Source organism: Equus caballus, chromosome 5 (genome assembly GCF_041296265.1).
Source record: "Equus caballus isolate H_3958 breed thoroughbred chromosome 5, TB-T2T, whole genome shotgun sequence".
In the NCBI taxonomy this organism is placed as follows: Eukaryota; Metazoa; Chordata; class Mammalia; order Perissodactyla; family Equidae; genus Equus; species Equus caballus.
In genome coordinates, this window is record NC_091688.1 from 52,633,818 (window position 1) to 52,660,264 (window position 26,447).

Sequence of the window (26,447 nt, forward strand, 5' to 3'; positions counted from 1 at the left end):
GGCGAGTTGGGCCCCAAAGCATCTTGCTTCCATCTCTTTGGGAAGCTAAGAAACAACTCGCTATGCACAGTGCTCTTACAGCCTACCGGGAACATCTCTTACAAAGGCCTGTGAAACGCAGTTTCTTCGCAGGCCTGATCTGGCTGAAGTGGAACTTCTGCTCTGGGTGTGCTACATTGCCCTAGAGCTGAAAAGCACAACGTGCAGGCTTCTTTCCAAAGGGCGAGTTGGGCCCCAAAGCTTCTTGCTTCCAGCTCTTTGGGAAGCTAAGAAACAACTCGCTCTGCACAGTGCTCTTACAGCCTACCGGGAGCATCAGTTACAAAGGCCTGTGAAATGCAGTTTCTTTGCAGGCCTAATCTGGCTGAACCAGAACTTCTGCTCTGGGTGTGCTACATTTCCCTAGAGCTGAAAGGCACAATGGGCAGGCTTCTTTCCAAAGGGCGAGTTGGGCCCCAAAGCATCTTTCTTCCAGCTCTTTGGGAAGCTAAGAAACAACTCGCTCTGCACAGTGCTTTTACAGCCTACCGGGAACATCTCTTAAAAAGGCATCTCAAACGCAGTTGCTTTGCAGGCCTGATCTGGCTGAAGTAGAACTTCTGCTCTGGGTGTGCTACCTTGGCCTAGAGCTGAAAGGCACAAAGTGCAGGCTTCCTTGCAAAGGGCGAGTTGGGCCGCAAAGCATCTTGCTTCCAGCTCCTTGGGAAGCTAAGAAACAACTCGCTCTGCACAGTGCTCTTACAGCCTACCGGGAACATCTCTTACAAAGGCCTGTGAAACGCAGTTTCTTTGCAGGCCTGATCTCGCTGAAGTAGAACTTCTGCTCTGGGTGTGCTCCATTGGCCTAGAGCTGAAAGGCACAACCTGCAGGCTTCTTTCCAAAGGGCGAGTTGGGCCCCAAAGCATCTTGCTTCCAGCTCTTTGGGAAGCTAAGAAACAACTCGCTCTGCACAGTGCTCTTACAGACTACCGGGAACATCTCATACAAAGGCCTGTCAAACGCAGTTTCTTTGCAGGCCTGATCTGGCTGAGGTAGAACTTCTGCTCTGGGTGTGCTACATGGCCCAAGAGCTGAAAGGCACAACGTGCAGGCTTCTTTCCAAAGGGCGAGTTGGGCCCCAAAGCATCTTGCTTCCAGCTCTTTGGGCTAGCTATGAAACAACTCGCTCTGCACAGTGCTCTTACAGCCTACCGGGAACATCTCTTACAAAGGCCTGTGAAACGAAGTTTCTTGGCAGGCCTGATCTGGCTGAACTAGAACTTCTGCTCTGGGTGTGCTACATTGCCCTAGAGCTGAAAGGCACAACGTGCAGTCTTCTTTCCAAAGGGCGAGTTGGGCCCCAAAGCATCTTGCTTCCAGCTCTTTGGGAAGCTAAGAAACAACTCGCTCTGCAAAGTGCTCTTACTGCCTACCGGGAATATCTCTTACAAAGGCCTGTGAAACGCAGTTTCTTTGCAGGCCTGATGTGGCTGAAGTAGAACTTCTGCTCTGGGTGTGCTACATTGCCCTAGAGCTGAAAGGCACAACGTGCAGGCTTCTTTGCAAAGGGCGAGTTGGGCCCCAAAGCATCTTGCTTCCAGCTCTTTGGGAAGCTAAGAAACAACTCGCTCTGCACAGTGCTCTTACAGCCTACCGGGAACATCTCTTACAAAGGCCTGTGAAACGCAGTTTCTTTGCAGGCCTGATCTCGCTGAAGTAGAACTTCTGCTCTGGGTGTGCTACATTGGCCTAGAGCTGAAAGGCACAACGTGCAGGCTTCTTTCCAAAGGGCGAGTTAGGCCCCAAACCATCTTGCTTCCAGCTCTTTGGGAAGCTAAGAAACAATTCGCTCTGCACAGTGCTCTTACAGCCTAGTGGGAACATCTCTTACAAAGGCCTGTTAAACACAGTTTCTTTGCAGGCCTGATCTGGCTGAACTAGAAATTCTGCTCTGCGTGTGCTACATTGCCCTAGAGCTGAAAGGCACAACGTGCAGGCTTCTTTGCAAACGGCGAGTTGGGCCGCAAAGCATCTTGCTTCCAGCTCCTTGGGAAGCTAAGAAACAACTCGCTCTGCACAGTGCTCTTACAGCCTACCGGGAACATCTCTTACAAAGGCCTGTGAAACGCAGTTTCTTTGCAGGCCTGATCTGGCTGAAGTAGAACTTCTGCTCTGGGTGTGCTACATGGCCCTAGAGCTGAAAGGCACAATGTTCAGGCTTCTTTGCAAAAGGCGAGTTGGGCCCCAAAGCATCTTGCTTCCAGCTCTTTGGGCTAGCTATGAAACAACTCGCTCTGCACAGTGCTCTTACAGCCTACCGGAACCATCACTTACAAAGGCCTGTGAAATGCAGTTTCTTTGCAGGCCTGATCACGCTGCACTAGAACTTCTGCTCTGGGTGTGCTACATTGCCCTAGAGCTGAAGGGCGCAACGTGCAGGCCTGTTTCCAAAGGGCGAGTTGGGCCCCAAAGCATCTTGCTTCCAGCTCTTTGGGAAGCTAAGAAACAACTCGCTCAGCACAGTGCTCTTACAGCCTACCGGGAACATCTCTTACAAAGGCCTGTGAAACGCAGTTTCTTTGCAGGCCTGATCTGGCTGAAGTGGAACTTCTGCTCTGGGTGCTCTACATTGCCCTAGAGCTGAAAGGCACAACGTGCAGGCTTCTTTCCAAAGGGCGAGTTGGGCCCCAAAGCATCTTGCTTCCAGCTCTTTGGGAAGCTAAGTAACAACTCGCTCTGCACAGTGCTCTTACAGCCTACCGGGAAGATCTCTTACAAAGGCCTGTGAAACGCAGTTTCTTTGCAGGCCTGATCTGGCTGAAGTAGAACTTCTGCTCTGGGTGTGCTACATGGCCCTAGAGCTGAAAGGCACAATGTGAAGGCTTCTTTGCAAAAGGCGAGTTGGGCCCCAAAGCATCTTGCTTCCAGCTCTTTGGGCTAGCTATGAAACAACTCGCTCTGCACAGTGCTCTTACAGCCTACCGGAACCATCACTTACAAAGGCCTGTGAAATGCAGTTTCTTTGCAGGCCTGATCACGCTGCACTAGAACTTCTGCTCTGGGTGTGCTACATTGCCCTAGAGCTGAAGAGCACAACGTGCAGGCCTGTTTCCAAAGGGCGAGTTGGGCCCCAAAGCATCTTGCTTCCAGCTCTTTGGGAAGCTAAGAAACAACTCGCTCTGCACAGTGCTCTTACAGCCTACTGGGAACATCTCTTACAAAGGCCTGTGAAATGCAGTTGCTTTGCAGGCCGGATCTGGCTGAACTAGAACTTCTGCTCTGGGTGTGCTACATTGCCCTAGAGCTGAAAGGCACAACGTGCAGGCTTCTTTGCAAAGGGCGAGTTGGGCCTCAAAGCAACTTGCTTCCAGCTCCTTGGGAAGCTAAGAAACAACTCGCACTGCACAGTGCTCTTACAGCCTACTGGGAACATCTCATACAAAGGCCTGTCAAACGCAGTTTCTTTGCAGGCCTGATCTGGCTGAGGTAGAACTTCTGCTCTGGGTGTGCTACATGGCCCTAGAGCTGAAAGGCACAACGTGCAGGCTTCTTTCCAAAGGGCGAGTTGGGCCCCAAAGCATCTTGCTTCCAGCTCTTTGGGCTAGCTATGAAACAACTCGCTCTGCACAGTGCTCTTACAGCCTACCGGGAACATCTCTTACAAAGGCCTGTGAAACGCAGTTTCTTTGCAGGCCTGATCTGGCTGAAGTAGAACTTCTGCTCTGGGTGTGCTACATTGGCCTAGAGCTGAAAGGCACAACGTGCAGGCTTCTTTCCAATGGGCGAGTTGGGCCCCAAAGCTTCTTGCTTCCAGCTCTTTGGGAAGCTAAGAAACAACTCGCTCTGCACAGTGCTCTTACAGCCTACCGGGAACATCTCTTACAAAGGCCTGTGAAACGCAGTTTCTTTGCAGGCCTGATGTGGCTGAAGTAGAACTTCTGCTCTGTGTGTGCTACATGGCCCTAGAGCTGAAAGGCACAACGTGCAGGCTTCTTTCCAAAGGGCGAGTTGGGCCCCAAAGCATCTTGCTTCCAGCTCTTTGGGCTAGCTATGAAACAACTCGCTCTGCACAGTGCTCTTACAGCCTACCGGGAGCATCACTTACAAAGGCCTGTGAAATGCAGTTTCTTTGCAGGCCTGATCTGGCTGAACTAGAACTTCTGCTCTGGGTGTGCTACATTGCCCTAGAGCTGAAAGGCACAACGTGCAGGCTTCTTTCCAAAGGGCGAGTTGGGCCCCAAAGCATCTTGCTTCCAGCTCTTTGGGAAGCTAAGAAACAACTCGCTCTGCACAGTGCTCTTACAGCCTACCGGGAACATCTCTTACAAAGGCCTGTGAAACGCAGTATCTTTGCAGGCCTGATCTGGCTGAAGTGGAACTTCTGCTCTGGGTGCTCTACATTGCCCTAGAGCTGAAAGGCACAACGTGCAGGCTTCTTTCCAAAGGGCGAGTTGAGCCCCAAAGCATCTTGCTTCCAGCTCTTTGGGAAGCTAAGTAACAACTCGCTCTGCACCGTTCTCTTACAGCCTACCGGGAACATCTCTTACAAAGGCCTGTGAAACGCAGTTTCTTTGCAGGCCTGATCTGGCTGAAGTAGAACTTCTGCTCTGGGTGTGCTACATGGCCCTAGAGCTGAAAGGCACAATGTGCAGGCTTCTTTGCAAAAGGCGAGTTGGGCCCAAAAGCATCTTGCTTCCAGCTCTTTGGGCTAGCTATGAAACAACTCGCTCTGCACAGTGCTCTTACAGCCTACCGGAACCATCACTTACAAAGGCCTGTGAAATGCAGTTTCTTTGCAGGCCTGATCACGCTGCACTAGAACTTCTGCTCTGGGTGTGCTACATTGCCCTAGAGCTGAAGGGCACAACGTGCAGGCCTGTTTCCAAAGGGCGAGTTGGGCCCCAAAGCATCTTGCTTCCAGCTCTTTGGGAAGCTAAGAAACAACTCGCTCTGCACAGTGCTCTTACAGCCTACCGGGAACATCTCTTACAAAGGCCTGTGAAATGCAGTTTCTTTGCAGGCCTGATCTGGCTGAAGTAGAACTTCTGCTCTGGGTGTGCTACATTGGCCTAGAGCTGAAAGGCACAACGTGCAGGCTTCTTTCCAAAGGGCGAGTTGGGCCCCAAAGCATCTTGCTTCCAGCTCTTTGGGAAGCTAATAAACAAGGCGCTCTGCACAGTGCTCTTACAGCCTACCGGGAACATCTCTTACAAAGGCCTGTGAAACGCAGTTTCTTTGCAGGCCGGATCTGGCTGAACTAGAACTTCTGCTCTGGGTGTGCTACATTGCCCTAGAGCTGAAAGGCACAACGTGCAGGCTTCTTTCCAAAGGGCGAGTTGGGCCCCAAAGCATCTTGCTTCCAGCTCTTTGGGCTAGCTATGAAACAACTCGCTCTGCACAGTGCTCTTACAGCCTACCGGGAACATCTCTTACAAAGGCCTGTTAAACACAGTTTCTTTGCAGGCCTGATCTGGCTGAACTAGAACTTCTGCTCTGCGTGTGCTACATTGCCCTAGAGCTGAAAGGCACAACGTGCAGGCTTCTTTGCAAAGGGCGAGTTGGGCCCCAAAGCGTCTTGCTTCCAGCTCTTTGTTAAGCTAAGAAACAACTCGCTCTGCACAGTGCTCTTACAGCCTACCGGGAGCATCAGTTACAAAGGCCTGTGAAACGCAGTTTCTTTGCAGGCCTGATCTGGCTGAAGTGGAACTTCTGCTCTGGGTGCTCTACATTGCCCTAGAGCTGAAAGGCACAACGTGCAGGCTTCTTTCCAAAGGGCGAGTTGGGCCCCAAAGCATCTTGCTTCCAGCTCTTTGGGAAGCTAAGAAACAACTCGCTCTGCACAGTGCTTTTACAGAGTCCCGGGAACATCTCTTACAAAGGCCTGTGTAACGCACTTTCTTTGCAGGCCTGATTTGGCTGAAGTAGAACTTCTGCTCTGGGTGTGCTACATTGGCCTAGAGCTGAAAGGCACAATGTGCAGGCTTCTTTCCAAAGGGCGAGTTGGGCCCCAAAGCATCTTGCTTCCAGCTCTTTGGGCTAGCTATGAAACAACTCGCTCTGCACAGTGCTCTTACAGCCTACCGGGAATATCTCTTACAAAGGCCTGTGAAACGAAGTTTCTTGGCAGGCCTGATCTGGCTGAACTAGAACTTCTGCTCTGGGTGTGCTACATTGCCCTAGAGCTGAAAGGCACAACGTGCAGGCTTCTTTCCAAAGGTCGAGTTGGGCCCCAAAGCATCTTGCTTCCAGCTCTTTGGGAAGCTAAGAAACAACTCGCTCTGCACAGTGCTCTTACTGCCTACCGGGAATATCTCTTACAAAGGCCTGTGAAACGCAGTTTCTTTGCAGGCCTGATGTGGCTGAAGTAGAACTTCTGCTCTGGGTGTGCTACATTGCCCTAGAGCTGAAAGGCACAACCTACAGGCTTCTTTGCAAAGGGCGAGTTGGGCCCCAAAGCATCTTGCTTCCAGCTCTTTGGGAAGCTAAGAAACAACTCGCTCTGCACAGTGCTCTTACAGCCTACTGGGAACATCTCTTACAAAGGCCTGTGAAACGCAGTTTCTTTGCAGGCCTGATCTCGCTGAAGTAGAACTTCTGCTCTGGGTGTGCTACATTGGCCTAGAGCTGAAAGGCACAACGAGCAGGCTTCTTTCCAAAGGGCGAGTTAGGCCCCAAACCATCTTGCTTCCAGCTCTTTGGGCTAGCTATGAAACAATTCGCTCTTCACAGTGCTCTTACAGCCTAGTGGGAACATCTCTTACAAAGGCCTGTTAAACACAGTTTCTTTGCAGGCCTGATCTGGCTGAACTAGAAATTCTGCTCTGCGTGTGCTACATTGCCCTAGAGCTGAAAGGCACAACGTGCAGGCTTCTTTGCAAAGGGCGAGTTGGGCCGCAAAGCATCTTGCTTCCAGCTCCTTGGGAAGCTAAGAAACAACTCGCTCTGCACAGTGCTCTTACAGCCTACCGGAACCATCACTTACAAAGGCCTGTGAAATGCAGTTTCTTTGCAGGCCTGATCACGCTGCACTAGAACTTCTGCTCTGGGTGTGCTACATTGCCCTAGAGCTGAAGGGCGCAACGTGCAGGCCTGTTTCCAAAGGGCGAGTTGGGCCCCAAAGCATCTTGCTTCCAGCTCTTTGGGAAGCTAAGAAACAAGTCGCTCTGCACAGTGCTCTTACAGCCTACTGGGAACATCTCTTACAAAGGCCTGTGAAACGCAGTTTCTTTGCAGGCCTGATCTGGCTGAACCAGAACTTCTGCTCTGGGTGTGATACATTTCCCTAGAGCTGAAAGGCACAATGTGCCGGCTTCTTTCCAAAGGGCGAGTTGGGCCCCAAAGCATCTTGCTTCCAGCTCTTTGGGAAGCTAAGAAACAACTCGCTCTGCACAGTGCTTTTACAGCCTACCGGGAACATCTCTTACAAAGGCATCTCAAACGCAATTTCTTTGCAGGCCTGATCTGGCTGAAGTAGAACTTCTGCTCTGGGTGTGCTACATTGGCCTAGAGCTGAAAGGCACAACGTGCAGGCTTCTTTCCAAAGGGCGAGTTGGGCCCCAAAGCATCTTGCTTCCAGCTCTTTGGGAAGCTAAGAAACAACTCGCTCTGCACAGTGCTCTTACAGCCTACCGGGAACATCTCTTACAAAGGCCTGTGAAACGCAGTTTCTTTGCAGGCCTGATCTGGCTGAACTAGAACTTCTGCTCTGCGTGTGCTACATTGCCCTAGAGCTGAAAGGCACAACGTGCAGGCTTCTTTCCAAAGGGCGAGTTGGGCCCAAAGCATCTTGCCTCCAGCTCTTTGGGCTAGCTATGAAACAACTCGCTCTGCACAGTGCTCTTACAGCCTACCGGGAACATCTCTTACAAAGGCCTGTGAAATGCAGTTTCTTTGCAGGCCTGATCACGCTGCACTAGAACTTCTGCTCTGGGTGTGCTACATTGCCCTAGAGCTGAAGGGCACAACGTGCAGGCTTCTTTCCAAAGGGCGAGTTGGGCCCCAAAGCATCTTGCTTCCAGCTCTTTGGGAAGCTAAGAAACAACTCGCTATGCACAGTGCTCTTACAGCCTACCGGGAACATCTCTTCCAAAGGCCTGTGAAACGCAGTTTCTTTGCAGGCCTGATCTGGCTGAAGTGGAACTTCTGCTCTGGGTGTGCTACATTGCCCTAGAGCTGAAAAGCACAACGTGCAGGCTTCTTTCCAAAGGGCGAGTTGGGCCCCAAAGCATCTTGCTTCCAGCTCTTTGGGAAGCTAAGAAACAACTCGCTCTGCACAGTGCTCTTACAGCCTACCGGGAGCATCAGTTACAAAGGCCTGTGAAATGCAGTTTCTTTGCAGGCCTAATCTGGCTGAACCAGAACTTCTGCTCTGGGTGTGCTACATTTCCCTAGAGCTGAAAGGCACAATGTGCAGGCTTCTTTCCAAAGGGCGAGTTGGGCCCCAAAGCATCTTGCTTCCAGCTCTTTGGGAAGCTAAGAAACAACTCGCTCTGCACAGTGCTTTTACAGCCTACCGGGAACATCTCTTACAAAGGCATCTCAAACGCAATTTCTTTGCAGGCATGATCTGGCTGAAGTAGAACTTCTGCTCTGGGTGTGCTACATTGCCCTAGAGCTGAAAGGCACAACGTGCAGGCTTCTTTCCAAAGGGCGAGTTGGGCCCCAAAGCATCTTGCTTCCAGCTCTTTGGGCTAGCTATGAAACAACTCGCTCTGCACAGTGCTCTTACAGCCTACCGGGAACATCTCTTACAAAGGCCTGTGAAACGAAGTTTCTTGGCCGGCCTGATCTGGCTGAACTAGAACTTCTGCTCTGGGTGTGCTACATTGCCCTAGAGCTGAAAGGCACAACGTGCAGGCTTCTTTCCAAAGGGCGAGTTGGGCCCCAAAGCATCTTGCTTCCAGCTCTTTGGGAAGCTAAGAAACAACTCGCTCTGCACAGTGCTCTTACTGCCTACCGGGAATATCTCTTACAAAGGCCTGTGAAACGCAGTTTCTTTGCAGGCCTGATGTGGCTGAAGTAGAACTTCTGCTCTGGGTGTGCTACATTGCCCTAGAGCTGAAAGGCACAACGTGCAGGCTTCTTTGCAAAGGGCGAGTTGGGCCCCAAAGCATCTTGCTTCCAGCTCTTTGGGAAGCTAAGAAACAACTCGCTCTGCACAGTGCTCTTACAGCCTACTGGGAACATAACTTACAAAGGCCTGTGAAACGCAGTTTCTTTGCAGGCCTGATCTCGCTGAAGTAGAACTTCTGCTCTGGGTGTGCTACATTGGCCTAGAGCTGAAAGGCACAACGTGCAGGCTTCTTTCCAAAGGGCGAGTTAGGCCCCAAACCATCTTGCTTCCAGCTCTTTGGGCTAGCTATGAAACAATTCGCTCTGCACAGTGCTCTTACAGCCTAGTGGGAACATCTCTTACAAAGGCCTGTTAAACACAGTTTCTTTGCAGGCCTGATCTGGCTGAACTAGAAATTCTGCTCTGCGTGTGCTACATTGCCCTAGAGCTGGAAGGCACAACGTGCAGGCTTCTTTGCAAAGGGCGAGTTGGGCCGCAAAGCATCTTGCTTCCAGCTCCTTGGGAAGCTAAGAAACAACTCGCTCTGCACAGTGCTCTTACAGCCTACCGGAACCATCACTTACAAAGGCCTGTGAAATGCAGTTTCTTTGCAGGCCTGATCACGCTGCACTAGAACTTCTGCTCTGGGTGTGCTACATTGCCCTAGAGCTGAAGGGCGCAACGTGCAGGCCTGTTTCCAAAGGGCGAGTTGGGCCCCAAAGCATCTTGCTTCCAGCTCTTTGGGAAGCTAAGAAACAAGTCGCTCTGCACAGTGCTCTTACAGCCTACTGGGAACATCTCTTACAAAGGCCTGTGAAACGCAGTTTCTTTGCAGGCCTGATCTGGCTGAACCAGAACTTCTGCTCTGGGTGTGATACATTTCCCTAGAGCTGAAAGGCACAATGTGCCGGCTTCTTTCCAAAGGGCGAGTTGGGCCCCAAAGCATCTTGCTTCCAGCTCTTTGGGAAGCTAAGAAACAACTCGCTCTGCACAGTGCTTTTACAGCCTACCGGGAACATCTCTTACAAAGGCATCTCAAACGCAATTTCTTTGCAGGCCTGATCTGGCTGAAGTAGAACTTCTGCTCTGGGTGTGCTACATTGGCCTAGAGCTGAAAGGCACAACGTGCAGGCTTCTTTCCAAAGGGCGAGTTGGGCCCCAAAGCATCTTGCTTCCAGCTCTTTGGGAAGCTAAGAAACAACTCGCTCTGCACAGTGCTCTTACAGCCTACCGGGAACATCTCTTACAAAGGCCTGTGAAACGCAGTTTCTTTGCAGGCCTGATCTGGCTGAACTAGAACTTCTGCTCTGCGTGTGCTACATTGCCCTAGAGCTGAAAGGCACAACGTGCAGGCTTCTTTGCAAAGGGCGAGTTGGGCCGCAAAGCATCTTGCTTCCAGCTCCTTGGGAAGCTAAGAAACAACTCGCTCTGCACAGTGCTCTTACAGCCTACCGGGAACATCTCTTACAAAGGCCTGTGAAACGCAGTTTCTTTGCAGGCCTGATCTCGCTGAAGTAGAACTTCTGCTCTGGGTGCGCTACATTTGCCTAGAGCTGAAAGGCACAACCTGCAGGCTTCTTTCCAAAGGGCGAGTTGGGCCCCAAAGCATCTTGCTTCCAGCTCTTTGGGAAGCTAAGAAACAACTCGCTCTGCACAGTGCTCTTACAGCCTACCGGGAACATCTCTTACAAAGGCCTGTGAAACGCAGTTTCTTTGCAGGCCTGATCTGGCTGAAGTAGAACTTCTGCTCTGGGTGTGCTACATGGCCCTAGAGCTGAAAGGCACAATGTGCAGGCTTCTTTGCAAAAGGCGAGTTGGGCCCCAAAGCATCTTGCTTCCAGCTCTTTGGGCTAGCTATGAAACAACTCGCTCTGCACAGTGCTCTTACAGCCTACCGGGAACATCTCTTACAAAGGCCTGTGAAATGCAGTTTCTTTGCAGGCCTGATCACGCTGCACTAGAACTTCTGCTCTGGGTGTGCTACATTGCCCTAGAGCTGAAGGGCACAACGTGCAGGCTTCTTTCCAAAGGGCGAGTTGGGCCCCAAAGCATCTTGCTTCCAGCTCTTTGGGAAGCTAAGAAACAACTCGCTATGCACAGTGCTCTTACAGCCTACCGGGAACATCTCTTCCAAAGGCCTGTGAAACGCAGTTTCTTTGCAGGCCTGATCTGGCTGAAGTGGAACTTCTGCTCTGGGTGTGCTACATTGCCCTAGAGCTGAAAAGCACAACGTGCAGGCTTCTTTCCAAAGGGCGAGTTGGGCCCCAAAGCATCTTGCTTCCAGCTCTTTGGGAAGCTAAGAAACAACTCGCTCTGCACAGTGCTCTTACAGCCTACCGGGAGCATCAGTTACAAAGGCCTGTGAAATGCAGTTTCTTTGCAGGCCTAATCTGGCTGAACCCGAACTTCTGCTCTGGGTGTGCTACATTTCCCTAGAGCTGAAAGGCACAATGTGCAGGCTTCTTTCCAAAGGGCGAGTTGGGCCCCAAAGCATCTTGCTTCCAGCTCTTTGGGAAGCTAAGAAACAACTCGCTCTGCACAGTGCTTTTACAGCCTACCGGGAACATCTCTTACAAAGGCATCTCAAACGCAATTTCTTTGCAGGCATGATCTGGCTGAAGTAGAACTTCTGCTCTGGGTGTGCTACATTGCCCTAGAGCTGAAAGGCACAACGTGCAGGCTTCTTTCCAAAGGGCGAGTTGGGCCCCAAAGCATCTTGCTTCCAGCTCTTTGGGCTAGCTATGAAACAACTCGCTCTGCACAGTGCTCTTACAGCCTACCGGGAACATCTCTTACAAAGGCCTGTGAAACGAAGTTTCTTGGCCGGCCTGATCTGGCTGAACTAGAACTTCTGCTCTGGGTGTGCTACATTGCCCTAGAGCTGAAAGGCACAACGTGCAGGCTTCTTTCCAAAGGGCGAGTTGGGCCCCAAAGCATCTTGCTTCCAGCTCTTTGGGAAGCTAAGAAACAACTCGCTCTGCACAGTGCTCTTACTGCCTACCGGGAATATCTCTTACAAAGGCCTGTGAAATGCAGTTTCTTTGCAGGCCTGATGTGGCTGAAGTAGAACTTCTGCTCTGGGTGTGCTACATTGCCCTAGAGCTGAAAGGCACAACGTGCAGGCTTCTTTGCAAAGGGCGAGTTGGGCCCCAAAGCATCTTGCTTCCAGCTCTTTGGGAAGCTAAGAAACAACTCGCTCTGCACAGTGCTCTTACAGCCTACCGGGAACATCTCTTACAAAGGCCTGTGAAACGCAGTTTCTTTGCAGGCCTGATCTGGCTGAAGTAGAACTTCTGCTCTGGGTGTGCTACATTGGCCTAGAGCTGAAAGGCACAACGTGCAGGCTTCTTTCCAAAGGGCGAGTTAGGCCCCAAACCATCTTGCTTCCAGCTCTTTGGGAAGCTAAGAAACAATTCGCTCTGCACAGTGCTCTTACAGCCTACCGGGAACATCTCTTACAAAGGCCTGTTAAACACAGTTTCTTTGCAGGCCTGATCTGGCTGAACTAGAAATTCTGCTCTGCGTGTGCTACATTGCCCTAGAGCTGAAAGGCACAACGTGCAGGTTTCTTTCCAAAGGGCGAGTTGGGCCCCAAAGCATCTTGCTTCCAGCTCTTTGGGAAGCTAATAAACAAGGCGCTCTGCACAGTGCTCTTACAGCCTACCGGGAACATCTCTTACAAAGGCCTGTGTAACGCAGTTTCTTTGCAGGCCGGATCTGGCTGAACTAGAACTTCTGCTCTGGGTGTGCTACATTGCCCTAGAGCTGAAAGGCACAACGTGCAGGCTTCTTTCCAAAGGGCGAGTTGGGCCCCAAAGCATCTTGCTTCCAGCTCTTTGGGCTAGCTATGAATCAACTCGCTCTGCACAGTGCTCTTACAGCCTACCAGGAACATCTCTTACAAAGGCCTGTTAAACACAGTTTCTTTGCAGGCCTGATCTGGCTGAACTAGAACTTCTGCTCTGCGTGTGCTACATTGCCCTAGAGCTGAAAGGCACAACGTGCAGGCTTCTTTGCAAAGGGCGAGTTGGGCCCCAAAGCATCTTGCTTCCAGCTCTTTGTTAAGCTAAGAAACAACTCGCTCTGCACAGTGCTCTTACAGCCTACCGGGAGCATCTCTTACAAAGGCCTGTGAAACGCAGTTTCTTTGCAGGCCTGATCTGGCTGAAGTGGAACTTCTGCTCTGGGTGCTCTACATTGCCCTAGAGCTGAAAGGCACAACGTGCAGGCTTCTTTCCAAAGGGCGAGTTGGGCCCCAAAGCATCTTGCTTCCAGCTCTTTGGGAAGCTAAGAAACAACTCGCTCTGCACAGTGCTTTTACAGAGTCCCGGGAACATCTCTTACAAAGGCCTGTGTAACGCAGTTTCTTTGCAGGCCTGATCTGGCTGAAGTAGAACTTCTGCTCTGGGTGTGCTACATTGGCCTAGAGCTGAAAGGCACAACGTGCAGGCTTCTTTCCAAAGGGCGAGTTGGGCCCCAAAGCATCTTGCTTCCAGCTCTTTGGGCTAGCTATGAAACAACTCGCTCTGCACAGTGCTCTTACAGCCTACCGGGAACATCTCATACAAAGGCCTGTGAAACGAAGTTTCTTGGCAGGCCTGATCTGGCTGAACTAGAACTTCTGCTCTGGGTGTGCTACATTGCCCTAGAGCTGAAAGGCACAACGTGCAGGCTTCTTTCCAAAGGTCGAGTTGGGCCCCAAAGCATCTTGCTTCCAGCTCTTTGGGAAGCTAAGAAACAACTCGCTCTGCACAGTGCTCTTACTGCCTACCGGGAATATCTCTTACAAAGGCCTGTGAAACGCAGTTTCTTTGCAGGCCTGATGTGGCTGAAGTAGAACTTCTGCTCTGGGTGTGCTACATTGCCCTAGAGCTGAAAGGCACAACCTACAGGCTTCTTTGCAAAGGGCGAGTTGGGCCCCAAAGCATCTTGCTTCCAGCTCTTTGGGAAGCTAAGAAACAACTCGCTCTGCACAGTGCTCTTACAGCCTACCGGGAACATCTCTTACAAAGGCCTGTGAAACGCAGTTTCTTTGCAGGCCTGATCTCGCTGAAGTAGAACTTCTGCTCTGGGTGTGCTACATTGGCCTAGAGCTGAAAGGCACAACGTGCAGGCTTCTTTCCAAAGGGCGAGTTAGGCCCCAAACCATCTTGCTTCCAGCTCTTTGGGCTAGCTATGAAACAATTCGCTCTGCACAGTGCTCTTACAGCCTAGTGGGAACATCTCTTACAAAGGCCTGTTAAACACAGTTTCTTTGCAGGCCTGATCTGGCTGAACTAGAAATTCTGCTCTGCGTGTGCTACATTGCCCTAGAGCTGAAAGGCACAACGTGCAGGCTTCTTTGCAAAGGGCGAGTTGGGCCGCAAAGCATCTTGCTTCCAGCTCCTTGGGAAGCTAAGAAACAACTCGCTCTGCACAGTGCTCTTACAGCCTACCGGAACCATCACTTACAAAGGCCTGTGAAATGCAGTTTCTTTGCAGGCCTGATCACGCTGCACTAGAACTTCTGCTCTGGGTGTGCTACATTGCCCTAGAGCTGAAGGGCGCAACGTGCAGGCCTGTTTCCAAAGGGCGAGTTGGGCCCCAAAGCATCTTGCTTCCAGCTCTTTGGGAAGCTAAGAAACAAGTCGCTCTGCACAGTGCTCTTACAGCCTACTGGGAACATCTCTTACAAAGGCCTGTGAAACGCAGTTTCTTTGCAGGCCTGATCTGGCTGAACCAGAACTTCTGCTCTGGGTGTGATACATTTCCCTAGAGCTGAAAGGCACAATGTGCAGGCTTCTTTCCAAAGGGCGAGTTGGGCCCCAAAGCATCTTGCTTCCAGCTCTTTGGGAAGCTAAGAAACAACTCGCTCTGCACAGTGCTTTTACAGCCTACCGGGAACATCTCTTACAAAGGCATCTCAAACGCAATTTCTTTGCAGGCCTGATCTGGCTGAAGTAGAACTTCTGCTCTGGGTGTGCTACATTGGCCTAGAGCTGAAAGGCACAACGTGCAGGCTTCTTTCCAAAGGGCGAGTTGGGCCCCAAAGCATCTTGCTTCCAGCTCTTTGGGAAGCTAAGAAACAACTCGCTCTGCACAGTGCTCTTACAGCATACCGGGAACATCTCTTACAAAGGCCTGTGAAACGCAGTTTCTTTGCAGGCCTGATCTGGCTGAACTAGAACCACTGCTCTGCGTGTGCTACATTGCCCTAGAGCTGAAAGGCACAACGTGCAGGCTTCTTTGCAAAGGGCGAGTTGGGCCGCAAAGCATCTTGCTTCCAGCTCCTTGGGAAGCTAAGAAACAACTCGCTCTGCACAGTGCTCTTACAGCCTACCGGGAACATCTCTTACAAAGGCCTGTGAAACGCAGTTTCTTTGCAGGCCTGATCTCGCTGAAGTAGAACTTCTGCTCTGGGTGCGCTACATTGGCCTAGAGCTGAAAGGCACAACCTGCAGGCTTCTTTCCAAAGGGCGAGTTGGGCCCCAAAGCATCTTGCTTCCAGCTCTTTGGGAAGCTAAGAAACAACTCGCTCTGCACAGTGCTCTTACAGCCTACCGGGAACATCTCTTACAAAGGCCTGTGAAACGCAGTTTCTTTGCAGGCCTGATCTGGCTGAAGTAGAACTTCTGCTCTGGGTGTGCTACATGGCCCTAGAGCTGAAAGGCACAATGTGCAGGCTTCTTTGCAAAAGGCGAGTTGGGCCCCAAAGCATCTTGCTTCCAGCTCTTTGGGCTAGCTATGAAACAACTCGCTCTGCACAGTGCTCTTACAGCCTACCGGGAACATCTCTTACAAAGGCCTGTGAAATGCAGTTTCTTTGCAGGCCTGATCACGCTGCACTAGAACTTCTGCTCTGGGTGTGCTACATTGCCCTAGAGCTGAAGGGCACAACGTGCAGGCTTCTTTCCAAAGGGCGAGTTGGGCCCCAAAGCATCTTGCTTCCAGCTCTTTGGGAAGCTAAGAAACAACTCGCTATGCACAGTGCTCTTACAGCCTACCGGGAACATCTCTTCCAAAGGCCTGTGAAACGCAGTTTCTTTGCAGGCCTGATCTGGCTGAAGTGGAACTTCTGCTCTGGGTGTGCTACATTGCCCTAGAGCTGAAAAGCACAACGTGCAGGCTTCTTTCCAAAGGGCGAGTTGGGCCCCAAAGCATCTTGCTTCCAGCTCTTTGGGAAGCTAAGAAACAACTCGCTCTGCACAGTGCTCTTACAGCCTACCGGGAGCATCAGTTACAAAGGCCTGTGAAATGCAGTTTCTTTGCAGGCCTAATCTGGCTGAACCAGAACTTCTGCTCTGGGTGTGCTACATTTCCCTAGAGCTGAAACGCACAATGTGCAGGCTTCTTTCCAAAGGGCGAGTTGGGCCCCAAAGCATCTTGCTTCCAGCTCTTTGGGAAGCTAAGAAACAACTCGCTCTGCACAGTGCTTTTACAGCCTACCGGGAACATCTCTTACAAAGGCATCTCAAACGCAATTTCTTTGCAGGCATGATCTGGCTGAAGTAGAACTTCTGCTCTGGGTGTGCTACATTGGCCTAGAGCTGAAAGGCACAACGTGCAGGCTTCTTTCCAAAGGGCGAGTTGGGCCCCAAAGCATCTTGCTTCCAGCTCTTTGGGAAGCTAAGAAACAACTCGCTCTGCACAGTGCTCTTACAGCCTACCGGGAACATCTCTTACAAAGGCCTGTGAAACGCAGTTTCTTTGCAGGCCTGATCTGGCTGAAGTAGAACTTCTGCTCTGGGTGTGCTACATGGCCCTAGAGCTGAAAGGCGCAATGTGCAGGCTTCTTTCCAAAGGGCGAGTTGGGCCCCAAAGCATCTTGCTTCCAGCTCTTTGGGCTAGCTATGAAACAACTCGCTCTGCACAGTGCTCTTACAGCCTACCGGAACCATAACTTACAAAGGCCTGTGAAATGCAGTTTCTTTGCAGGCCTGATCACGCTGCACTAGAACTTCTGCTCTGGGTGTGCTACATTGCCCTAGAGCTGAAGGGCGCAACGTGCAGGCCTGTTTCCAAAGGGCGAGTTGGGCCCCAAAGCATCTTGCTTCCAGCTCTTTGGGAAGCTAAGAAACAAGTCGCTCTGCACAGTGCTCTTACAGCCTACTGGGAACATCTCTTACAAAGGCCTGTGAAACGCAGTTTCTTTGCAGGCCTGACCTGGCTGAAGTAGAACTTCTGCTCTGGGTGTGCTACATTGCCCTAGAGCTGAAAGGCACAACGTGCAGGCTTCTTTGCAAAGGGAGAGTTGGGCCGCAAAGCAACTTGCTTCCAGCTCCTTGGGAAGCTAAGAAACAACTCGCACTGCACAGTGCTCTTACAGCCTACTGGGAACATCTCATACAAAGGCCTGTCAAACGCAGTTTCTTTGCAGGCCTGATCTGGCTGAGGTAGAACTTCTGCTCTGGGTGTGCTACATGGCCCTAGAGCTGAAAGGCACAACGTGCAGGCTTCTTTCCAAAGGGCGAGTTGGGCCCCAAAGCATCTTGCTTCCAGCTCTTTGGGCTAGCTATGAAACAACTCGCTCTGCACAGTGCTCTTACAGCCTACCGGGAACATCTCTTACAAAGGCCTGTGAAACGCAGTTTCTTTGCAGGCCTGATCTGGCTGAAGTAGAACTTCTGCTCTGGGTGTGCTACATTGCCCTAGAGCTGAAAGGCACAACGTGCAGGCTTCTTTCCAAAGGGCGAGTTGGGCCCCAAAGCTTCTTGCTTCCAGCTCTTTGGGAAGCTAAGAAACAACTCGCTCTGCACAGTGCTCTTACAGCCTACCGGGAACATCTCTTACAAAGGCCTGTGAAACGCAGTTTCTTTGCAGGCCTGATCTGGCTGAAGTAGAACTTCTGCTCTGTGTGTGCTACATGGCCCTAGAGCTGAAAGGCACAACGTGCAGGCTTCTTTCCAAAGGGCGAGTTGGGCCCCAAAGCATCTTGCTTCCAGCTCTTTGGGCTAGCTATGAAACAACTCGCTCTGCACAGTGCTCTTACAGCCTACCGGGAGCATCAGTTACAAAGGCCTGTGAAATGCAGTTTCTTTGCAGGCCTGTTCTGGCTGAACTAGAACTTCTGCTCTGGGTGTGCTACATTGCCCTAGAGCTGAAAGGCACAACGTGCAGGCTTCTTTCCAAAGGGCGAGTTGGGCCCCAAAGCATCTTGCTTCCAGCTCTTTGGGAAGCTAAGAAACAACTCGCTCTGCACAGTGCTCTTACAGCCTACCGGGAACATCTCTTACAAAGGCCTGTGAAACGCAGTATCTTTGCAGGCCTGATCTGGCTGAAGTGGAACTTCTGCTCTGGGTGCTCTACATTGCCCTAGAGCTGAAAGGCACAACGTGCAGGCTTCTTTCCAAAGGGCGAGTTGGGCCCCAAAGCATCTTGCTTCCAGCTCTTTGGGAACCTAAAAACAACTCGCTCTGCACAGTGCTCTTACAGCCTACCGGGAACATCTCTTGCAAAGGCCTGTGAAACGCAGTTTCTTTGCAGGCCTGATCTGGCTGATGTAGAACTTCTGCTCTGGGTGTGCTACATTGCCCTAGAGCTGAAAGGCACAACGTGCAGGCTTCTTTCCAAAGGGCGAGTTGGGCCTCAAAGCATCTTGCTTCCAGCTCTTTGGGAAGCTAAGAAACAACTCGCTCTGCACAGTGCTCTTACAGCCTACCGGGAACATCTCTTACAAAGGCCTGTGAAACGCAGTTTCTTTGCAGGCCTGATCTGGCTAAAGTAGAACTTCTGCTGTGGGTGTGCTACATTGGCCTAGAGCTGAAAGTCACAACGTGCAGGCTCCTTTCCAAAGGGCGAGTTGGGCCCCAAAGCATCTTGCTTCCATCTCTTTGGGAAGCTAAGAAACAACTCGCTATGCACAGTGCTCTTACAGCCTACCGGGAACATCTCTTACAAAGGCCTGTGAAACGCAGTTTCTTCGCAGGCCTGATCTGGCTGAAGTGGAACTTCTGCTCTGGGTGTGCTACATTGCCCTAGAGCTGAAAAGCACAACGTGCAGGCTTCTTTCCAAAGGGCGAGTTGGGCCCCAAAGCTTCTTGCTTCCAGCTCTTTGGGAAGCTAAGAAACAACTCGCTCTGCACAGTGCTCTTACAGCCTACCGGGAGCATCAGTTACAAAGGCCTGTGAAATGCAGTTTCTTTGCAGGCCTAATCTGGCTGAACCAGAACTTCTGCTCTGGGTGTGCTACATTTCCCTAGAGCTGAAAGGCACAATGTGCAGGCTTCTTTCCAAAGGGCGAGTTGGGCCCCAAAGCATCTTTCTTCCAGCTCTTTGGGAAGCTAAGAAACAACTCGCTCTGCACAGTGCTTTTACAGCCTACCGGGAACATCTCTTAAAAAGGCATCTCAAACGCAGTTGCTTTGCAGGCCTGATCTGGCTGAAGTAGAACTTCTGCTCTGGGTGTGCTACATTGGCCTAGAGCTGAAAGGCACAAAGTGCAGGCTTCCTTGCAAAGGGCGAGTTGGGCCGCAAAGCATCTTGCTTCCAGCTCCTTGGGAAGCTAAGAAACAACTCGCTCTGCACAGTGCTCTTACAGCCTACCGGGAACATCTCTTACAAAGGCCTGTGAAACGCAGTTTCTTTGCAGGCCTGATCTCGCTGAAGTAGAACTTCTGCTCTGGGTGTGCTCCATTGGCCTAGAGCTGAAAGGCACAACCTGCAGGCTTCTTTCCAAAGGGCGAGTTGGGCCCCAAAGCATCTTGCTTCCAGCTCTTTGGGAAGCTAAGAAACAACTCGCTCTGCACAGTGCTCTTACAGACTACCGGGAACATCTCATACAAAGGCCTGTCAAACGCAGTTTCTTTGCAGGCCTGATCTGGCTGAGGTAGAACTTCTGCTCTGGGTGTGCTACATGGCCCAAGAGCTGAAAGGCACAACGTGCAGGCTTCTTTCCAAAGGGCGAGTTGGGCCCCAAAGCATCTTGCTTCCAGCTCTTTGGGCTAGCTATGAAACAACTCGCTCTGCACAGTGCTCTTACAGCCTATCGGGAACATCTCTTACAAAGGCCTGTGAAACGAAGTTTCTTGGCAGGCCTGATCTGGCTGAACTAGAACTTCTGCTCTGGGTGTGCTACATTGCCCTAGAGCTGAAAGGCACAACGTGCAGGCTTCTTTCCAAAGGGCGAGTTGGGCCCCAAAGCATCTTGCTTCCAGCTCTTTGGGAAGCTAAGAAACAACTCGCTCTGCACAGTGCTCTTACTGCCTACCGGGAATATCTCTTACAAAGGCCTGTGAAACGCAGTTTCTTTGCAGGCCTGATGTGGCTGAAGTAGAACTTCTGCTCTGGGTGTGCTACATTGCCCTAGAGCTGAAAGGCACAACGTGCAGGCTTCTTTGCAAAGGGCGAGTTGGGCCCCAAAGCATCTTGCTTCCAGCTCTTTGGGAAGCTAAGAAACAACTCGCTCTGCACAGTGCTCTTACAGCCTACCGGGAACATCTCTTACAAAGGCCTGTGAAACGCAGTTTCTTTGCAGGCCTGATCTCGCTGAAGTAGAACTTCTGCTCTGGGTGTGCTACATTGGCCTAGAGCTGAAAGGCACAACGTGCAGGCTTCTTTCCAAAGGGCGAGTTAGGCCCCAAACCATCTTGCTTCCAGCTCTTTGGGAAGCTAAGAAACAATTCGCTCTGCACAGTGCTCTTACAGCCTAGTGGGAACATCTCTTACAAAGGCCTGTTAAACACAGTTTCTTTGCAGGCCTGATCTGGCTGAACTAGAAATTCTGCTCTGCGTGTGCTACATTGCCCTAGAGCTGAAAGGCACAACGTGCAGGCTTCTTTGCAAACGGCGAGTTGGGCCGCAAAGCATCTTGCTTCCAGCTCCTTGGGAAGCTAAGAAACAACTCGCTCTGCACAGTGCTCTTACAGCCTACCGGGAACATCTCTTACAAAGGCCTGTGAAACGCAGTTTCTTTGCAGGCCTGATCTGGCTGAAGTAGAACTTCTGCTCTGGGTGTGCTACATGGCCCTAGAGCTGAAAGGCACAATGTTCAGGCTTCTTTGCAAAAGGCGAGTTGGGCCCCAAAGCATCTTGCTTCCAGCTCTTTGGGCTAGCTATGAAACAACTCGCTCTGCACAGTGCTCTTACAGCCTACCGGAACCATCACTTACAAAGGCCTGTGAAATGCAGTTTCTTTGCAGGCCTGATCACGCTGCACTAGAACTTCTGCTCTGGGTGTGCTACATTGCCCTAGAGCTGAAGGGCGCAACGTGCAGGCCTGTTTCCAAAGGGCGAGTTGGGCCCCAAAGCATCTTGCTTCCAGCTCTTTGGGAAGCTAAGAAACAACTCGCTCAGCCCAGTGCTCTTACAGCCTACCGGGAACATCTCTTACAAAGGCCTGTGAAACGCAGTTTCTTTGCAGGCCTGATCTGGCTGAAGTGGAACTTCTGCTCTGGGTGCTCTACATTGCCCTAGAGCTGAAAGGCACAACGTGCAGGCTTCTTTCCAAAGGGCGAGTTGGGCCCCAAAGCATCTTGCTTCCAGCTCTTTGGGAAGCTAAGTAACAACTCGCTCTGCACAGTGCTCTTACAGCCTACCGGGAAGATCTCTTACAAAGGCCTGTGAAACGCAGTTTCTTTGCAGGCCTGATCTGGCTGAAGTAGAACTTCTGCTCTGGGTGTGCTACATGGCCCTAGAGCTGAAAGGCACAATGTGAAGGCTTCTTTGCAAAAGGCGAGTTGGGCCCCAAAGCATCTTGCTTCCAGCTCTTTGGGCTAGCTATGAAACAACTCGCTCTGCACAGTGCTCTTACAGCCTACCGGAACCATCACTTACAAAGGCCTGTGAAATGCAGTTTCTTTGCAGGCCTGATCACGCTGCACTAGAACTTCTGCTCTGGGTGTGCTACATTGCCCTAGAGCTGAAGAGCACAACGTGCAGGCCTGTTTCCAAAGGGCGAGTTGGGCCCCAAAGCATCTTGCTTCCAGCTCTTTGGGAAGCTAAGAAACAACTCGCTCTGCACAGTGCTCTTACAGCCTACTGGGAACATCTCTTACAAAGGCCTGTGAAATGCAGTTGCTTTGCAGGCCGGATCTGGCTGAACTAGAACTTCTGCTCTGGGTGTGCTACATTGCCCTAGAGCTGAAAGGCACAACGTGCAGGCTTCTTTGCAAAGGGCGAGTTGGGCCTCAAAGCAACTTGCTTCCAGCTCCTTGGGAAGCTAAGAAACAACTCGCACTGCACAGTGCTCTTACAGCCTACTGGGAACATCTCATACAAAGGCCTGTCAAACGCAGTTTCTTTGCAGGCCTGATCTGGCTGAGGTAGAACTTCTGCTCTGGGTGTGCTACATGGCCCTAGAGCTGAAAGGCACAACGTGCAGGCTTCTTTCCAAAGGGCGAGTTGGGCCCCAAAGCATCTTGCTTCCAGCTCTTTGGGCTAGCTATGAAACAACTCGCTCTGCACAGTGCTCTTACAGCCTACCGGGAACATCTCTTACAAAGGCCTGTGAAACGCAGTTTCTTTGCAGGCCTGATCTGGCTGAAGTAGAACTTCTGCTCTGGGTGTGCTACATTGGCCTAGAGCTGAAAGGCACAACGTGCAGGCTTCTTTCCAATGGGCGAGTTGGGCCCCAAAGCTTCTTGCTTCCAGCTCTTTGGGAAGCTAAGAAACAACTCGCTCTGCACAGTGCTCTTACAGCCTACCGGGAACATCTCTTACAAAGGCCTGTGAAACGCAGTTTCTTTGCAGGCCTGATGTGGCTGAAGTAGAACTTCTGCTCTGTGTGTGCTACATGGCCCTAGAGCTGAAAGGCACAACGTGCAGGCTTCTTTCCAAAGGGCGAGTTGGGCCCCAAAGCATCTTGCTTCCAGCTCTTTGGGCTAGCTATGAAACAACTCGCTCTGCACAGTGCTCTTACAGCCTACCGGGAGCATCAGTTACAAAGGCCTGTGAAATGCAGTTTCTTTGCAGGCCTGATCTGGCTGAACTAGAACTTCTGCTCTGGGTGTGCTACATTGCCCTAGAGCTGAAAGGCACAACGTGCAGGCTTCTTTCCAAAGGGCGAGTTGGGCCCCAAAGCATCTTGGTCCAGCTCTTTGGGAAGCTAAGAAACAACTCGCTCTGCACAGTGCTCTTACAGCCTACCGGGAACATCTCTTACAAAGGCCTGTGAAACGCAGTATCTTTGCAGGCCTGATCTGGCTGAAGTGGAACTTCTGCTCTGGGTGCTCTACATTGCCCTAGAGCTGAAAGGCACAACGTGCAGGCTTCTTTCCAAAGGGCGAGTTGAGCCCCAAAGCATCTTGCTTCCAGCTCTTTGGGAAGCTAAGTAACAACTCGCTCTGCACCGTTCTCTTACAGCCTACCGGGAACATCTCTTACAAAGGCCTGTGAAACGCAGTTTCTTTGCAGGCCTGATCTGGCTGAAGTAGAACTTCTGCTCTGGGTGTGCTACATGGCCCTAGAGCTGAAAGGCACAATGTGCAGGCTTCTTTCCAAAGGGCGAGTTGGGCCCCAAAGCATCTTGCTTCCAGCTCTTTGGGAAGCTAAGAAACAACTCGCTCTGCACAGTGCTTTTACAGAGTCCCGGGAACATCTCTTACAAAGGCCTGTGTAACGCACTTTCTTTGCAGGCCTGATTTGGCTGAAGTAGAACTTCTGCTCTGGGTGTGCTACATTGGCCTAGAGCTGAAAGGCACAATGTGCAGGCTTCTTTCCAAAGGGCGAGTTGGGCCCCAAAGCATCTTGCTTCCAGCTCTTTGGGCTAGCTATGAAACAACTCGCTCTGCACAGTGCTCTTACAGCCTACCGGGAATATCTCTTACAAAGGCCTGTGAAACGAAGTTTCTTGGCAGGCCTGATCTGGCTGAACTAGAACTTCTGCTCTGGGTGTGCTACATTGCCCTAGAGCTGAAAGGCACAACGTGCAGGCTTCTTTCCAAAGGTCGAGTTGGGCCCCAAAGCATCTTGCTTCCAGCTCTTTGGGAAGCTAAGAAACAACTCGCTCTGCACAGTGCTCTTACTGCCTACCGGGAATATCTCTTACAAAGGCCTGTGAAACGCAGTTTCTTTGCAGGCCTGATGTGGCTGAAGTAGAACTTCTGCTCTGGGTGTGCTACATTGCCCTAGAGCTGAAAGGCACAACCTACAGGCTTCTTTGCAAAGGGCGAGTTGGGCCCCAAAGCATCTTGCTTCCAGCTCTTTGGGAAGCTAAGAAACAACTCGCTCTGCACAGTGCTCTTACAGCCTACTGGGAACATCTCTTACAAAGGCCTGTGAAACGCAGTTTCTTTGCAGGCCTGATCTCGCTGAAGTAGAACTTCTGCTCTGGGTGTGCTACATTGGCCTAGAGCTGAAAGGCACAACGTGCAGGCTTCTTTCCAAAGGGCGAGTTAGGCCCCAAACCATCTTGCTTCCAGCTCTTTGGGCTAGCTATGAAACAATTCGCTCTTCACAGTGCTCTTACAGCCTAGTGGGAACATCTCTTACAAAGGCCTGTTAAACACAGTTTCTTTGCAGGCCTGATCTGGCTGAACTAGAAATTCTGCTCTGCGTGTGCTACATTGCCCTAGAGCTGAAAGGCACAACGTGCAGGCTTCTTTGCAAAGGGCGAGTTGGGCCGCAAAGCATCTTGCTTCCAGCTCCTTGGGAAGCTAAGAAACAACTCGCTCTGCACAGTGCTCTTACAGCCTACCGGAACCATCACTTACAAAGGCCTGTGAAATGCAGTTTCTTTGCAGGCCTGATCACGCTGCACTAGAACTTCTGCTCTGGGTGTGCTACATTGCCCTAGAGCTGAAGGGCGCAACGTGCAGGCCTGTTTCCAAAGGGCGAGTTGGGCCCCAAAGCATCTTGCTTCCAGCTCTTTGGGAAGCTAAGAAACAAGTCGCTCTGCACAGTGCTCTTACAGCCTACTGGGAACATCTCTTACAAAGGCCTGTGAAACGCAGTTTCTTTGCAGGCCTGATCTGGCTGAACCAGAACTTCTGCTCTGGGTGTGATACATTTCCCTAGAGCTGAAAGGCACAATGTGCCGGCTTCTTTCCAAAGGGCGAGTTGGGCCCCAAAGCATCTTGCTTCCAGCTCTTTGGGAAGCTAAGAAACAACTCGCTCTGCACAGTGCTTTTACAGCCTACCGGGAACATCTCTTACAAAGGCATCTCAAACGCAATTTCTTTGCAGGCCTGATCTGGCTGAAGTAGAACTTCTGCTCTGGGTGTGCTACATTGGCCTAGAGCTGAAAGGCACAACGTGCAGGCTTCTTTCCAAAGGGCGAGTTGGGCCCCAAAGCATCTTGCTTCCAGCTCTTTGGGAAGCTAAGAAACAACTCGCTCTGCACAGTGCTCTTACAGCATACCGGGAACATCTCTTACAAAGGCCTGTGAAACGCAGTTTCTTTGCAGGCCTGATCTGGCTGAACTAGAACCACTGCTCTGCGTGTGCTACATTGCCCTACAGCTGAAAGGCACAACGTGCAGGCTTCTTTGCAAAGGGCGAGTTGGGCCGCAAAGCATCTTGCTTCCAGCTCCTTGGGAAGCTAAGAAACAACTCGCTCTGCACAGTGCTCTTACAGCCTACCGGGAACATCTCTTACAAAGGCCTGTGAAACGCAGTTTCTTTGCAGGCCTGATCTCGCTGAAGTAGAACTTCTGCTCTGGGTGCGCTACATTGGCCTAGAGCTGAAAGGCACAACCTGCAGGCTTCTTTCCAAAGGGCGAGTTGGGCCCCAAAGCATCTTGCTTCCAGCTCTTTGGGAAGCTAAGAAACAACTCGCTCTGCACAGTGCTCTTACAGCCTACCGGGAACATCTCTTACAAAGGCCTGTGAAACGCAGTTTCTTTGCAGGCCTGATCTGGCTGAAGTAGAACTTCTGCTCTGGGTGTGCTACATGGCCCTAGAGCTGAAAGGCACAATGTGCAGGCTTCTTTGCAAAAGGCGAGTTGGGCCCCAAAGCATCTTGCTTCCAGCTCTTTGGGCTAGCTATGAAACAACTCGCTCTGCACAGTGCTCTTACAGCCTACCGGGAACATCTCTTACAAAGGCCTGTGAAATGCAGTTTCTTTGCAGGCCTGATCACGCTGCACTAGAACTTCTGCTCTGGGTGTGCTACATTGCCCTAGAGCTGAAGGGCACAACGTGCAGGCTTCTTTCCAAAGGGCGAGTTGGGCCCCAAAGCATCTTGCTTCCAGCTCTTTGGGAAGCTAAGAAACAACTCGCTATGCACAGTGCTCTTACAGCCTACCGGGAACATCTCTTCCAAAGGCCTGTGAAACGCAGTTTCTTTGCAGGCCTGATCTGGCTGAAGTGGAACTTCTGCTCTGGGTGTGCTACATTGCCCTAGAGCTGAAAAGCACAACGTGCAGGCTTCTTTCCAAAGGGCGAGTTGGGCCCCAAAGCATCTTGCTTCCAGCTCTTTGGGAAGCTAAGAAACAACTCGCTCTGCACAGTGCTCTTACAGCCTACCGGGAGCATCAGTTACAAAGGCCTGTGAAATGCAGT